This window comes from Mizuhopecten yessoensis, unplaced genomic scaffold, assembly GCF_002113885.1.
Source record: "Mizuhopecten yessoensis strain PY_sf001 unplaced genomic scaffold, ASM211388v2 scaffold11105, whole genome shotgun sequence".
Lineage (NCBI taxonomy): Eukaryota > Metazoa > Mollusca > Bivalvia > Pectinida > Pectinidae > Mizuhopecten > Mizuhopecten yessoensis.
The window spans coordinates 1,101,597-1,116,892 of NW_018408882.1; the positions used below are offsets into that span (position 1 = coordinate 1,101,597).

Here is a 15,296-nt window from a genome sequence, read left to right on the forward strand (position 1 = left end):
CAGTATACAATAGAAGGTTTATCATCTAACAGTATCTAACAGTATACAATCGAATGTTTATCATCTAACATTATACAGTCGAAGGTTTATCATCTGACAGTATACAATCAATGGTTTATCATCTAACAGTATACAATCTGAGGTTTATCATCTAATAATATACAATCGGAGGTTTATCATCTGACAGTATACAATCGTAGGTTTATCATCTAACAGTATACGATCGGAGGTTTATCATCTGACAGTATACAATCGGAGGTTTATCATCTAACAGTATACAATCGAAGGTTTATCATCAAACAGTATACAATCGAAAGTTTATCATCTAACAGTATACAATCGAAGGTTTATCATCTAACATTATACAATCGAAGGTTTATCATCTGACAGTATACAATCGAAGGTTTATCATCTAACAGTATACAATCGAAGGTTTATCATCTTACAGTATACAATCGGAGGTTTTTCATCTAACAGTTTACAATCGGAGGGTTATCATCTAACAGGATACAATCGTAAGGTTTATCATCTAACAGTATACAATCGGAGGTTTATCATCTAACAGTATACAATCAAAGGTTTATCATCTAACAGTATACGATCGGAGGTTTATCATCTGACAATATACAATCGGAGGTTTATCATCAAACAGTATACAATCGGAGGTTTATCATCTAACAGTTTACAATCGGAGGTTTATCATCTAACAGTATACAATCGTAAGGTTTATCATCTAACAGTATACAATCGGAGGTTTATCATCTAACAGTATACAATCGAAGGTTTATCATCTGACATTATACAATCGAAGGTTTATCATCAAACAGTATGCAATCGAAAGTTTATCATCTAACAGTATACAATCGAAGGTTTATCATCAAACAGTATACAATCGAAAGTTTATCATCTAACAGTATACAATCGGAGGTTTAACATCTAACAGTATACAATCGGAGGTTTATCATCTGATAGTATACAATCGAAGGTTTATCATCTAACAGTATACGATCGGAGGTTTATCATCTGACAGTATACAATCGGAGGTTTATCATCTGACAGTATACAATCAATGGTTTATCATCTAACAGTATACAATCGGAGGTTTATCATCTAACAGTATACAATCGGAGGTTTATCATCTAACAGTATACAATCGAAGGTTTATCATATAACAGTATACAATCGAAGGTTTATCATATAACAGTATACAATCGGAGGTTTATCATCTAACAGTATACAATCGGAGGTTTATCATATAACAGTATACAATCGAAGGTTTATCATCTAACAGTATACAATCGAAGGTTTATCATCAAACATTATACAATCGAAGGTTTATCATCTAACAGTATACAATCGGAGGTTTATCATCTAACAGTATACAATCGGAGGTTTATCATCTTACAGTATACAATCGAAGATACGTATGAACCGTATCGGAGCAAGTGCTTCTGTGTGTTCTTCAACTACTTTATCGACCAATAAACTAGTATAATTTGAGATTTATTTAAAATATTTCTGTTGTTTGGTTTTTTTATTGTTATATGATTTTTGATTTAAAAACCCTGATTCAGTAAGGTAGCAAAATTCAGTACATGTTTATTATTATGTTTTGTATGATTTGTTTTGGATTTTTTTTTTTGATATATTTGCCTACATGGTTTTGTAGACATATGTGCGGTTCTGTGGTTTTCTCCATGAGCGAACGAGCAACACATTTTATATTCTTTTTATTTCATCGAATACAGTTTACCACAACCATACTTCTAACAGACCCTTGAAGCGTTTTTAATCCGCTGTAGGTATACTTACTCCAAGGGTGTGACGATAACACAGTACTCAACAGATCCATATCTGGGAAATATAATCCCAAAAACCGATATCTTTACAACGGAAACATTTAAACGGCTGGATTTAAAAATGATTAAATCTCATCCAATTGTTATAAGTGTTTTCAATTTCAGGGAAATTTATAAATGGTATACATATATAGAGATAAGAAATGGCCGACAGCGAGCTTTGTAATGTGACCTTGTCGTTTTAAAGGATTCACGCAGAGTTTAACGGTAAACGGTGTCTAAACAATGCCGTAAAATGCATTTTGGTTTTCAGATCTAAGCGTTATCAGTTGCTACGAATTTCAAAGAGTTGTTGTAAATAGCGAAATATAAATACTAGAAGATCTCACATCAAGGAACAGATAGTTCCCTCTCAAGGGTTGAATGAATTAAAGTAAAAAATCACCAATGTGAATTTCTAAATCGCATTTAAAGGGATTAGATATTAGTTCTGATACCAAGGGGAGACAGCTTAATACCCAAAAAGGAATCGGATGTAAGAAATACACTTATGTCCTAATCGAGAGAGTAGCGGTTGAAATGCACTACGGTTGATCATTATTACAGAAAGATAATACAATATATTATCATGGAGCTACACACGTAACGTGTTTAGCTTGGTAGCTATAGGATTGTATGATTACCAACACGTCAATGGGTAGTTTGATAGCTATAGGATTCTATGACTACCAACACGTCTATGGGTAGTTTGGTAGCTATAGGATTCTATGACTACCAACACGTCAATGGGTAGTTTGGTAGATATATGATTGTATGACTACCAACATGTCTATGGGTAGTTTGGTAGTTATAGTATTGTATTACTACCAACATGTCTATGGGTAGTTTGTTAGTTATAGTATTGTATGACTACCAACATGTCTATGGTTAGTTTGGTAGCTATATGATTGTATGACTGCCAACACGTCTATGGGTAGTTTGGTAGCTATAGGATTCTACGACTACCAACACGTCAATGGGTAGTTTGGGAGATATATGATTGTATGACTACCAACATGTCTATGTGTAGTTTGGTAGCTATAGGATTGTATGAATACCAACACGTCTATGGGTAGTTTGGTTGCTATATGATTGTATGACTATCAACACGTCTATGGGTAGTTTGGTAGATATATGATTTTATGACTACCAACACGTCTATGGGTAGTTTGGTTGCTATATGATTGTATGACTATCAACACGTCTATGTGTAGTTTGGTAGATATATGATTGTATGACTACCAACACGTCTATGTGTAGTTTGGTAGCTATAGTATTGTATGACTACCAACATGTCTATGTGTAGTTTGGTAGCTATAGGATTGTATGACTACCAACACGTCTATGTGTAGTTTGGTAGCTATATGATTGTATGAATACCAACACGTGTATGGGTAGTTTGGTAGATATATGATTGTATGACTACCAACACGTCTATGTGTAGTTTGGTAGATATATGATTGTATCACTACCAACACGTCTATGTGTAGTTTGGTAGCTATAGGATTGTATGACTACCAACACGTCTATGGGTAGTTTGGTAGCTATAGGATTGTATGACTACCAACACGTCAATGGGTAGTTTGGTTGCTATATGATTGTATGACTACCAACACGTCTATGTATAGTTTGGTAGCTATAGTATTGTATGACTACCAACATGTCTATGTGTAGTTTGGTAGCTATATGATTGTATGAATACCAACACGTGTATGGGTAGTTTGGTAGATATATGATTGTATGACTACCAACACGTCTACGTGTAGTTTGGTAGCTATAGTATTGTATGACTACCAACATGTCTATGTGTAGTTTGGTAGCTATAGGATTGTATGACTACCAACACGTCAATGGGTAGTTTGGTTGCTATATGATTGTATGACTACCAACACGTCTATGTATAGTTTGGTAGCTATAGTATTGTATGACTACCAACATGTCTATGTGTAGTTTGGTAGCTATAGGATTGTATGACTACCAACACGTCAATGGGTAGTTTGGTTGCTATATGATTGTATGACTACCAACACGTCTATGTATAGTTTGGTAGCTATAGTATTGTATGACTACCAACATGTCTATGTGTAGTTTGGTAGCTATATGATTGTATGACTATCAACCCGTCTATGGGTAGTTTGGTAGATATATGATTGTATGACTACCAACACGTCTATGGGTAGTTTGGTAGCTATAGGATTGTATGACTACCAACATGTCTATGTGTACGGAGTTAATTGTTTTGGAATGATTGGAAATGTTTCTTTTGACGACTAAATATTGATTGATTTCAATATGAATTTTGTTTGTTTGTTTCTGGTTATATACCTTGTAAAGCAAAACAATTTGTACACTATATAATTACCACGTAAACCAAAGCACATTATAATTTACCGAGTAAAAAAGCATGATGTAATTCACCGATTAAAAACAAAAACAGTAAAAAACATAGTTATTTACCGAGGAAACCAAAACATGTTATAAATTTTCTCGAATTATTCACCCAAAGCGCCACTAGCGTGCGACAAAAATCGTTATCACTTCGGAACTTAACGTCAGGGTTCCTCTAGATTTAACGTTCCCGTATGGGGATATATACTTTCTAAGTGTTTGGACAAATAAATCCTTCAACAGAGATACTATTTTTAGAGCACTGTTCTCACTTTCTAGCTTAGGGTACCTGAGAGAGGGGTGATAAAGGCTAACTTACTGCTGGAACGCCAACTCGGTCTATACAAGTATAGCTTGGTTATGTTTGGTGTTATTGTGTTTAACGTCCAATTAACAGCTGAAGTCATTGAAGGACGTGCCTCCATGTGTCTTGTGTAAGCATGCATGCGTGCATGTGTGCTGGGGACAGGGTATGCTGGTGAACTTGCCACCTTGCGATAGCGCGGATCTGATGCCGATTTTATAGTGCTATCTCACTGAAATACATTACCATGCCGAAGGCAGCCAACATAGCATTCCGCCCGGTCACATTATACTGACAACGGGTGAACATGTTATTGCCATTACCCTTAATTCTGAACGTTAAGCAGGGATTAACAACTACCATTATTAAGGACTTTGGGTATGTCCCGGCCTGGGGACAGAACCCATTGCCTTCCTCACCCAGGCAAACACTCAACATTAAAGCCAAAAGTGAGGATTTGCCAAGCAAGGCGTTAGGAAATAAGAGGTTGTTGGAGGTAGAGAGATAAAAAGATCCCAAATATTGTAAGCGGTGCAGCAACTTGTTTTGGTCGCTTTAATGTTCCCAGGTAGATGGCACGAGAGCAAATATTCTATTCTGCAGCGGGTTCCACAAATTAGTCGCCTCTTACGATACATGCCTGTAACGTTATCATAGCTTGTAGAAGACTATTGAAACAATTCTTTCCAAACGTAAACTGGAGTCAATCACGTCAAAAAAGTTATGAAACCAATGCGGTCACCGGCTAGTCTCGTTTTTCAAATTTTCAGTTCAGTCTAGATACCCATCATTGGAGTTGTAACACCAAACGAGTTTTCTAATTGGGACTACAAGTTTTACGTACTTATATCTCGTTCATGTTATCACTCTGTCCGGAGGAATACCTTTAACAGAAAAACTCGGAAAATATCGCTAACGAAGTACCAATCACGAGACAGAATTGTCCAGATAATCTGCAATTTCCGAGCAAATGTCTCTAAATTGCGATAAGTATCTACCAATCTCTCGTATTGAGAAGGGTCGATTATGGGATAGCGTGGAGGCATTCCAGCATCACCAGCCACTTGTGTTTCCGAAATGGCGGGAACATTGGCGTCAGCGTTATTGATACACCGTGCAAATGAGGAGCGCCACCTGTGATCCAATATGCCGTGATTAGAGCACAGTAGCACAGATCAGTGGACACAGGAGAAGCTACAGTGGCTGACAGGGATTATACCATTCAAGACGGCGCACCGCAAACACGACAAAATCACCAGGGCTTATATCCTGTTAACAATACATTTTCAGTTTGATTGTTATTGATACCGGGATACCTGATTGTTGTGCCCCAGAGTGTGGCCAAATTAACCGACTCAAAACCATTAAGCTTACAATTAAGATTTGTTTCGGAGGTAACTTTCTTTATCTACACGTGTGAACTGTACATATATAACTAATTCTATAAAGGCATTTCAAAGATTTCCGCGTCGTCTGGTTAAAGCAATGCATTACCACGTAAAGGCCAAAGGTGATTTTAAGTTCCACTACTTACACATCACAAATTGTTAGGTTACGAATACATTGCACGAAATGCACGTGAAAACACACGTAGAAAACTAATTAGGAATAATTCATGGGAGCGACCTATTTTATTATTAAGAGATCCCCATACCACTGCCAATAGCTTTATCTAAGCATTGGAAACGGTTTTTTTCGGCGTTATTACAGCTTTGATTATTTTATTTTTTTAAAGAAATCCATACCTTCCTGGACTTTTAAGAAATATAATGGATATGATATAGACAATACATAAAATCAACAGCAGTGTTCTTAGTATGTATAAGAGTTAAGCGAGGCTAGACCGGGGTTCGAACACTGGTCACCCAGATTGATGTACTATGCTCTTACCAATTGAGCTACCTGGTCCTGGAAGTGTCCAGGTCGATACACTGTATACAAAAACCAAATGGACAGGGATCCTTATTATAGTAAAATACAGCACTATTGTTGATATGTTAAGACAGATTTTATTTTATTTTTGGAACCTTCAATAACTTTTTTTATAAAGTTAGCCGCCCGATGTTTTTTTTTTAATGATCTTATCAATTATTTATGAGTTTCTCTAATCCCTAATTACATGAAGTGAAAGAACGATCGGAAAAGCATGTGACTTGACGTGAAAGGCCGCCATCAGAACGACGTCATACTGACATGAAATAAAGACAGATGACGTAGTCATTCATCACACAGTTGTCTCCGCCGAAAAGGTATAGTCAGCTTACGAAATGACAACAAAATATTCAAAACAGATATTTATATTTGAATGTTTTGGTGTACAGTTCGGTAAGTGAATGTGATAAGCACTCCAACACATCTCAATATTTCGTGGAACTGCATCTTTGTATCGCAGAGCAACTGCAACCAGATGGAGTTTGAGCAAAATACATGTAACAAACATGAAGGATCATTAGAGTCGCTCAAAACGGAGAGGAGTGCTCAAAGGCCGTCGAAGATTCATCACTATTGAGACATAATTAAAATTTCAAATATTGATCCTCTGTAAACCTTAATGAGTTCCGAAGTGAAAACGCAATTCTTATTACATTTGTATAACCAGCTTGGGGATTAAATGAAAATTCCTCGAAGTTAAATTCAACAAGTTTTGAATTCCGGCGGGTTTCCATAACCATTGTACTATTATATTTGAAGCGTTCGTACAGTACCGGAACACCGGGGATATTTGTGAACTTTACCAAAGCACATGCACCTAATATTTTTTTGATTTGCTCATTGTCGTTTTTGTTTTTTATTTGTTTTGTTTAAGTGATCGCAAGTGCATGTTTTGCCCTGTAAAATTTACTAAACAATAATTCTACAAAATACACAGTATAAACCCTTTCCAAGACTGTGTAATTCGGGTTAGGACACTCCTGTTCATTCTGGGAGATTACTAGCCAAGTTGCATGCTATGAATGTGTTATGTTTTTTAAAAAATGTTCAGGGGGGATGCTTAAAAACGAAATTGCGGTTTAATTGTTAAATCAATAAAGCGTGTATTTTGAAGAAGTTAAAATCCAGTATTTAGTACGTTTGAAGGAAACTAGGTTTAACACAAATGAAGATAATTGTTTTAACGTGTACTTTACAGTGAACCCTAGTCTTTAGAACCACCACAACATGTTATTACCGAAATAATCCCGATAACCTTTACGTAAACATGAAATGCACGTGTTCGGTGGCGCATTTTTCAAGTACTGAATAGCACATAACACTGCTTACTGTTAAAATGTTACGGGCGATTTAGCAATCGTCATTGATATTTATTATCAGTAAAATGCAATTATGCCGCACCCTGTTTGTCAACGAAAAAGATTAAGTTTGAGTTCGAGGGTACATGTACATATTTCGTATACGCACGTGCATTAGCACATAAGTCGAAAGGAAAAGCTACATTCTGCCACTTACATACAGACTACCAGACGGTGTGTTCTTTAAGGAAAACAATTACTCGTCTTCCGATATTTCCGAACACTGACTACCGTTCCATCCTTTTTCAAACGTTATAAATGTTCACATCGTTCATGTCAAAACTCGAACCGTCAGTCTGTTTTACCAGTCAGAGCACAAACAACACAACAGGTGTCTTCCATAGATCGATCGCCATGTTCGTGTCTTTATACAACAGACGGTTTCGTTACCGCATCGACTGTTCGCGGGCAGTCTAAAGCTAATGCGTCAGCTTTGATGAGTTTGTATACAAATTGCGCCTCCGCGATGGTATTTAGTGGTACTATTTTGTATACATAATTAACAACATAGAGGTTATAATTTCCATTTATCGCGTGCAACATCGTAAATTGTCTTCAACACAAATGTTATCCCGGTGTGTCACCGTAACTGCGTGAAGCAAAGCCAAGTAGGATAATAATAAAAGCACATAAAAGCCGAACTCTATGCATTGTTAATGCCGACGACATTTGATCGGGTTAAAAATGGGAATGAAAAACCAGCGTTTCACTTTGAAATTAGAATTGTAAAATACCCTGATATCTTTCTGCTTTAAAATTGTGCTGCATGACCCTTGCTGTCATACACAGTAGTGTTTATTTGGGTGATGAAGTCGTTTTTTAATAATTCATGTTATCAAAAACGTCTGTTATGACGGCGAAACGTTTCATGTGCGTTGCAAACCTTTACACAACCCAACTTTATGATGTAGAAATGTGATCCTGTTTAATTACCAAAGTACAAGTCATCATATCTTGTTCCGTGACAAGAATCTGACGCTGACTTGATAGATACAAAGTCTATATAGAAAACAAGCCGTATATTACCTAGAATAAACGATATAACTTCAGTAAGATTAAACTCGTCAAACAAGGATTACTTGGGCCTTTACGCAATTATACGCAATGGGGGTGTGCAGGTGTCAAACACGCTCAGGTCGCTTTGGATACATAAGAGGAAACAAAGATTAAAAAAAAATTGATTAAAAAAATTGTTTGAAAAATAGAAAAAATATTAATAACGAGCTGGCTGAGGTGTTATGTGGGGGCTCCTGTCGCTTTGCGTTTGAGTTCAGTTTCTATTTTCGTACGCATAAAGAAGTCCCTCTTTGCACTTATCACTTGGTTGTACATGTAACACGAATGTTTTAAAAGGTAAACTGTTTTTTTGTGTGTGTAAAACCATAGTGCATGTCATACATTATGTAGATTTTGTGATATTAGTAGTGAAATACCAGAGAATCTCAAATTGAACAAAATAAAAATCTAACTAGGACATTTAGTGGGCAGACCATAGATGTATGATTCTATTCACCAGCAGACATGGCCCATTGGAGACCCGTGACATTAGGTAAATGCATTCCACCCTCATCATAAGCAATTGTTTTCCTGTGCTCGACGACAGGAATCCCAGGACAACAATTCAGTTGCCCACGACGCTCGTTCTCAACCTAATTATGTGTAAGATCTAATAATGATATCACCATATGTGGTTCTTCTGTCACCCAGGGTAGTCTTCCCGTTCAATTGTCATATGTTCGCATGAAAACCTCTTTTATCTACAACCTGTAGACTATATAATATTATTGCTGAATATGTATTATTTTTCATGTACATGTAATGTTAATGCTGAATGTGTATTATTTTTTATATTAATATTATTGCTGAGGATGTACTATTTAAAAATAAATACTATTACTGATTACATGTATGTATTATTTTCATATAATATCATTGCTGAAAATGTACATTTTGTTATTGTTGAATGTGTATCATTTTTATGTAACATTATTGCTGAATACGTACTTTAAACCGGAATACATGTTATAACATGTTTTACTGAGTTTATCGGTTTTTAAGTTATTGCTGAATTAAGCGTAAACTGTCCTTATCAGTATCTAGTTTCTCTAGATTTGGGAAACTCTATTTTCTGAAAACAACAATTCTTGTTTCAAATCTATGTTAGTGCCATGTTTCTGGAACTTCATTTGAACAATCTACATGTAAAGGAGGCAGCTTACTTTAGCAGTGTTACATAGACATTGTGATTGACAGAACTTCCTATATATCGGGGTCTCGTTAATTCGTTTTCATGCGTATAAACGTTATGATGCGTATAAACGGATTGAAAGGGATGCTAATCTTCCTTGGACTCTCCCTGAGTCATCTATTCCTAGGATCAAGAACACTGGCACTGGTAACAAAATAATCCGACACCTACCTGTACACTTGTTTACATAGCATACGACTTGAAGACACCAGCATATTTTAACAAACAAATGGTAGACGGGCGCCTATTTTTTTAACATGCAAATTGTAAATGCGTACGTGCTTTTAACATTAAGAATAGTTTTGAATGTTATGACCTCGCAATCACTTAAGCTTAACACAGCTATAACGTCGAGTTATTAACCAAAAAACGCATTAGACCTAGGGGACGATGACCTTTGAGCCGGGGCGGTCGGAGGAATTGCATAAGGCAAAACTAGTCGAGGAAGCTGTCAAAACGATAAAACGGATTATTTTCTAGACGGCGTGATCGTCATGGGGTGAAATTGCGACTGTTTGGTGACTACGTAGCACGGAGTTCGGCTATAAAGACTTCAAGATTCATGAGACTGTCAGTTTATATCTCTGAGAACTTTGATCCTCTGCCCTATCGGAAGATGTCCTTTTATTTGGGTTGAAATATCGACTTATTTCTTTAGTAATGTTTGTGTTCAAATTAGAAATAATAATGTCATCGGCAAACATGAAAATTGTCCTTATACGGAGGATAAACTAATAAAATCAGTACATAACTTTTTTTCTTTTTTTCTTTTCCTAGTGCAAAACAAGGTTCAGCATAAGTACAATTTGAATTACAGATTAAAGTTTGGTGACAAAGACACAAATTGACATGTAATCCGCTATTGTATGTTACACCGGTAAAATATCCGCTGGATTAATTTGTCATGTAGTAATACAAGAACATCCAACTTATAGGCAGATTATTTCTTAAGAATTTGCAATTGCTTCTTAACCTAAAAATATTTAAGTTCGAACAGAATTGAATGCAGCACGCCAACGCTTGCTAAACTTACTCCCATGATGGTGTATACAATAATGTTCCTTCTACAGGTACACGCAGCCATTGTGATATGCTTCTTTTCAGGTCGGCCAATCTCACAGGTACTCTTACGTGTTTTATTACGCTTGGGTATCAATCACATGGTTATCAAAACGATTAAAGGATTATCGATACATAACGTCAGTTAAATCAATAAGTCGATAAAAAGATGATCGATATAAAATGTCAGCTAAATGAAGTCACATATATACATTTACCACATAATCGGCCTGTTATCAAGTTAATTCGCCCGTGTAATATTTTTACATATGTCACTAGTGTAATATACCCTGGAGCGTTTTTAATTGGCTGTGCCAGTCAGAGATCGATCGTGACTTCATAATATAGACAATGACGTGACGTCATAAATTGTGAATGGCGCAACAAAATGACTGTCTCCGTTTTATTAAGCCCTCTACAATTTGGTTTTAAAACCTGTCAAAATGTAACTTTTCTGAGTTATGTGATATAAAGTATCTTAAATATGTTTTCATTTCATATGAGCTTTTATGAAACTCGTCTTGAAGTTTTAATTTTTGCTCGCCAAGACTCGCAAAAATAAAAACTCCTAAGACTCGTTTCATAAAATCTCATATGAAATGAAAACTCATTTAAGATTCTATATATACTTTTACATTGAATAATGGTGATAACAAGAACCAAATGATACACAAAATGAAAAATAAATACTTCGACAAAAATAGACAATAATTGCCGAAATTAATACCAAGAAAACAACAAATAAAGACTCGTCAGTAAGCTAACAAACAACACGCAACGCAACAATTGATGCAAAACAGGTAGTAACTGATTACTGTACATCAATGTATACTCTGTAATATTGACCTCTGGTTACGCACGCATACGTCCAGCGTGAGTGTCAAATCAATCTCTTGAATCTCTTGGACAGCAGAAAATAACTGGTAGCTTTTCATCTCGAGAACATTCTACAATTGATAATAAAAAATGAAGTCTCGGCAAAAAAAGGGACAAGCTATAGCGTGCTTCGAATGAAATCAAAGAAATGTAGATCTCTGATAGATATAAATGATCAGAGTATCAGATAGGGAAGCACATCAATCTCTGAGACAGTGGGCATTATTGTGACAGCTTAGTAAACACCGTATAACGTTAATCAGAGCATCGATGTGTACGAGGGGTACACTCACAAAATATTTTATTTTTATAGGTTTTTACATGAAATCGATCATCTGTCGGGAGAACTGACTTTTTCCTGTTCGTACCAAGCGCGATAACCCTTTGTACATGTACTGCTAGCTTTTTTTGGTTGTTCCATAAGTGTTATCTCCCTTGCACCATATTTTGGAGGAAAAACGACAAGATGTGTCTGAAGTATTTAATTTTATGATAATATATCTTTAAACTTCAAATTAAATTTCAACAGAAACAGTATGAACATTTAAAAAAAAACTCTCGATAAAAAGCCAATAAGGTTTTGAAATATCACTTAAACCTTTTTTTTTATGAAATTTTTTGAATCTACTTGTCAATAAAAATTATTGTTATGAACATATATGTAATGGTTATTTCCCTTTCATCGCTGGTGCTTGTCCCGTTTGCTATACTGTACATAGTTTGTTGTACGCTGAAACTGTAACAATTATTTGACTTAGGTACACAGTTAAATTAGAAAATCTTTCATTCATAGATATCGGTTATTCAAACATGTTTTATCACAAAACAAATCTCACTTCATTTCTAAATTAATTGCTTTTTCCTGATTTATTTTCTCATCAGCAGTTTAATTTACATATTTTATCTTGTAAAATCAGTACCGACGACACCTTTAATGGCCGGGCCCGTCTAACCAGGCGCTCTGACTGTAGAGGCTAGGCTGACTCAATCTCCGCGTGGTTATTATCGCCTAATGGTATTGTAGAAAATGTGAATTAACGCAGTATATCAGTATATTTTATGTGATAAATCTGAATGACATGCGTCAGACAAAATTACCAGCTCTAGTTTTAACCGTCAAGAAGTCATTGCCACCTGCAATAACAATAATGTATATGTTTACTGTGTAACGACATACCTTTAATATCTATTTTATTTAGTTTTGGTTGAAAGTCTGGAGACATGTTTATCATTAATGACACTTTTTATCGGAACGTATTATCATATGGTAATCATCTCGTCCGCTATACCATTTCGCATTTATAACGCCTTGCAGAAGTCGATTTTCCATTTTGATGTGTTGCTAAGTATTGAAATTAAGCTGTAGTTCCGCTGGGAGCAAGCTCAAAGTATCTACGACATCACAGATAGGATGCGCCTCGTGAAAGACTATAAGTTTTATGTAATAGCCAATTTTCCTGGTTTGGTGTTAAAGAGGTATGGCGGAAAACTGCCCGTATTTCCCTAAGTCGGCATTTTTGAAAACGGAAAAAAATGTTGACGAATAAATAATTTTTAGTAGCAAAAATGCATGGAATAGATATAAAACCATTTGAATATGATTTTTTGAACTGTTGACATATTCGGTATTGTTATTATAATACTGCAAATATAGCCATATTCACTATATCTATGAAAGTGACGGGGTTTCCAAGACTTAAAAAAATACTTTTAATACTTTCCCATCCGAGGACCAACTTTCGAATAAACTTTTTGATTCCATGATCTAATATGTAAAAACAAATCGTATGACGGAAAAGTGGTCCTCCTTTGGGAAAGTGCTCAAAATGATGAAAAACAGGGTTGTTTAAGTTTTTAAAACTGCAACAGATGTATTTTGGGTTAAAGGAGTTTGTATTTCAAAATTTGGCTATGTCCGATGTAGCCTAATGAGTTACGCATTTAGCCTGTGACCGGATATATGAACGGTGTAGGTTCGAATCCACATTCAGATACACTTTTTTTTCTTTCATTTTCAATATTTAGGCAAGTGATCATTTTCCTTAGTAAAGTGAAAAATAGATTTACATCAATGGAACATTTTATTTGTTTTTTATAATAACATACCTATTGATTTATCTTCTATGGAATCATGTCAACAAATCCCTGTACGCGTGTACAGTACACCTACGCTTTGTTTTATGAATTGTTTTACACTCCAATTGGCTCAAGTATTTTTAATCATTATCTAAACACAAACAAATGATGCCGAAATACAAAATATACGGGATTGTTGCGTCAGAATAGAAAAAAAGGCAAAGAAAAAAAAAAGAAGTGTTTTCGCAAAAATATTACCGAACATGCAGGAAAATTCATCGTCGAGGACAGTCTCATTTGTTTTAAATGCAGGAAGACTGCAGCACAAAGTTAGGAGCGCAATACACGTGTAAGACATGCTTTTCGAAAACTATATGTAATTTTACCATTCCAAGGTACAGGAAGAACAAAATCAAGATGCGTGCTTTTGAAGAGAACATATTTGTATAACGGCAGGACGTAGTCAATAGTAATGAGAATTAAATCCTTTCAAACTTGGTAATGATTGTACGATCTTATGTTTTATACAGCATAACGCGAAATAAGCATTTTGGTGAGTCTTTATCTTGAAATGCATGTATTAATAGCCATTACCTTACATTCGTCTGTTTACAATAATCTATTCTTAGACACGAGATTTCGATAGAGCTACCTGTATAGAAATACCTGAGTACACGTCATAACAGTACACGGTTGGACGCGCGTACTAGCGGGTCATATATTTGGGGAAATAGGCATAGCAACCCGCCATAGCTCTTTACGAAACAAAATTAATAATACATTTACAATGTTCACATATCACTGCAGATAATGGAATTGTCACCTTGAAATCTTGCTGAGCAATGGAATCTTAAGAAATACGAAGAGTACCCTATTTACTCTGCTAAACTTGGAAACATGACTTCTTTTTATAAATTGTTGATGGAAGATACTTTCTGGACAATATCGGAGGTACATACAATGTATATACAATAACCAGTTCATAAAACCTACCACTGCAGCGGGTTATTTCTGTTCTCGCCGTTCACTGAAAAGTCTCGTCACTTCAAATGTCAGGGTCGTTACCGGCACCAAACACGGCGCCAATAGTATGACGGCCTTCATGAATATTTAACATAATGTCTAAAATGATGGAAGCTTAGCCTTACAGAGGTACCGGCTATTAATAGTCCCGAAAGTGCATTTTACGAATCGTTTCATTCCTTCTCCTCAGTCGT

At 35.7% G+C, this 15,296-nt stretch overlaps 1 protein-coding gene across 3 annotated transcripts in view; it reads right to left on the minus strand.

Moving 5' to 3' along the window:
* The window catches only part of LOC110465899 (neuroligin-4, X-linked-like), a 411,997-nt gene that overhangs the window by 134,645 nt on the left and 262,056 nt on the right, over nt 1–15,296 (minus strand). The window lies entirely within an intron of this gene.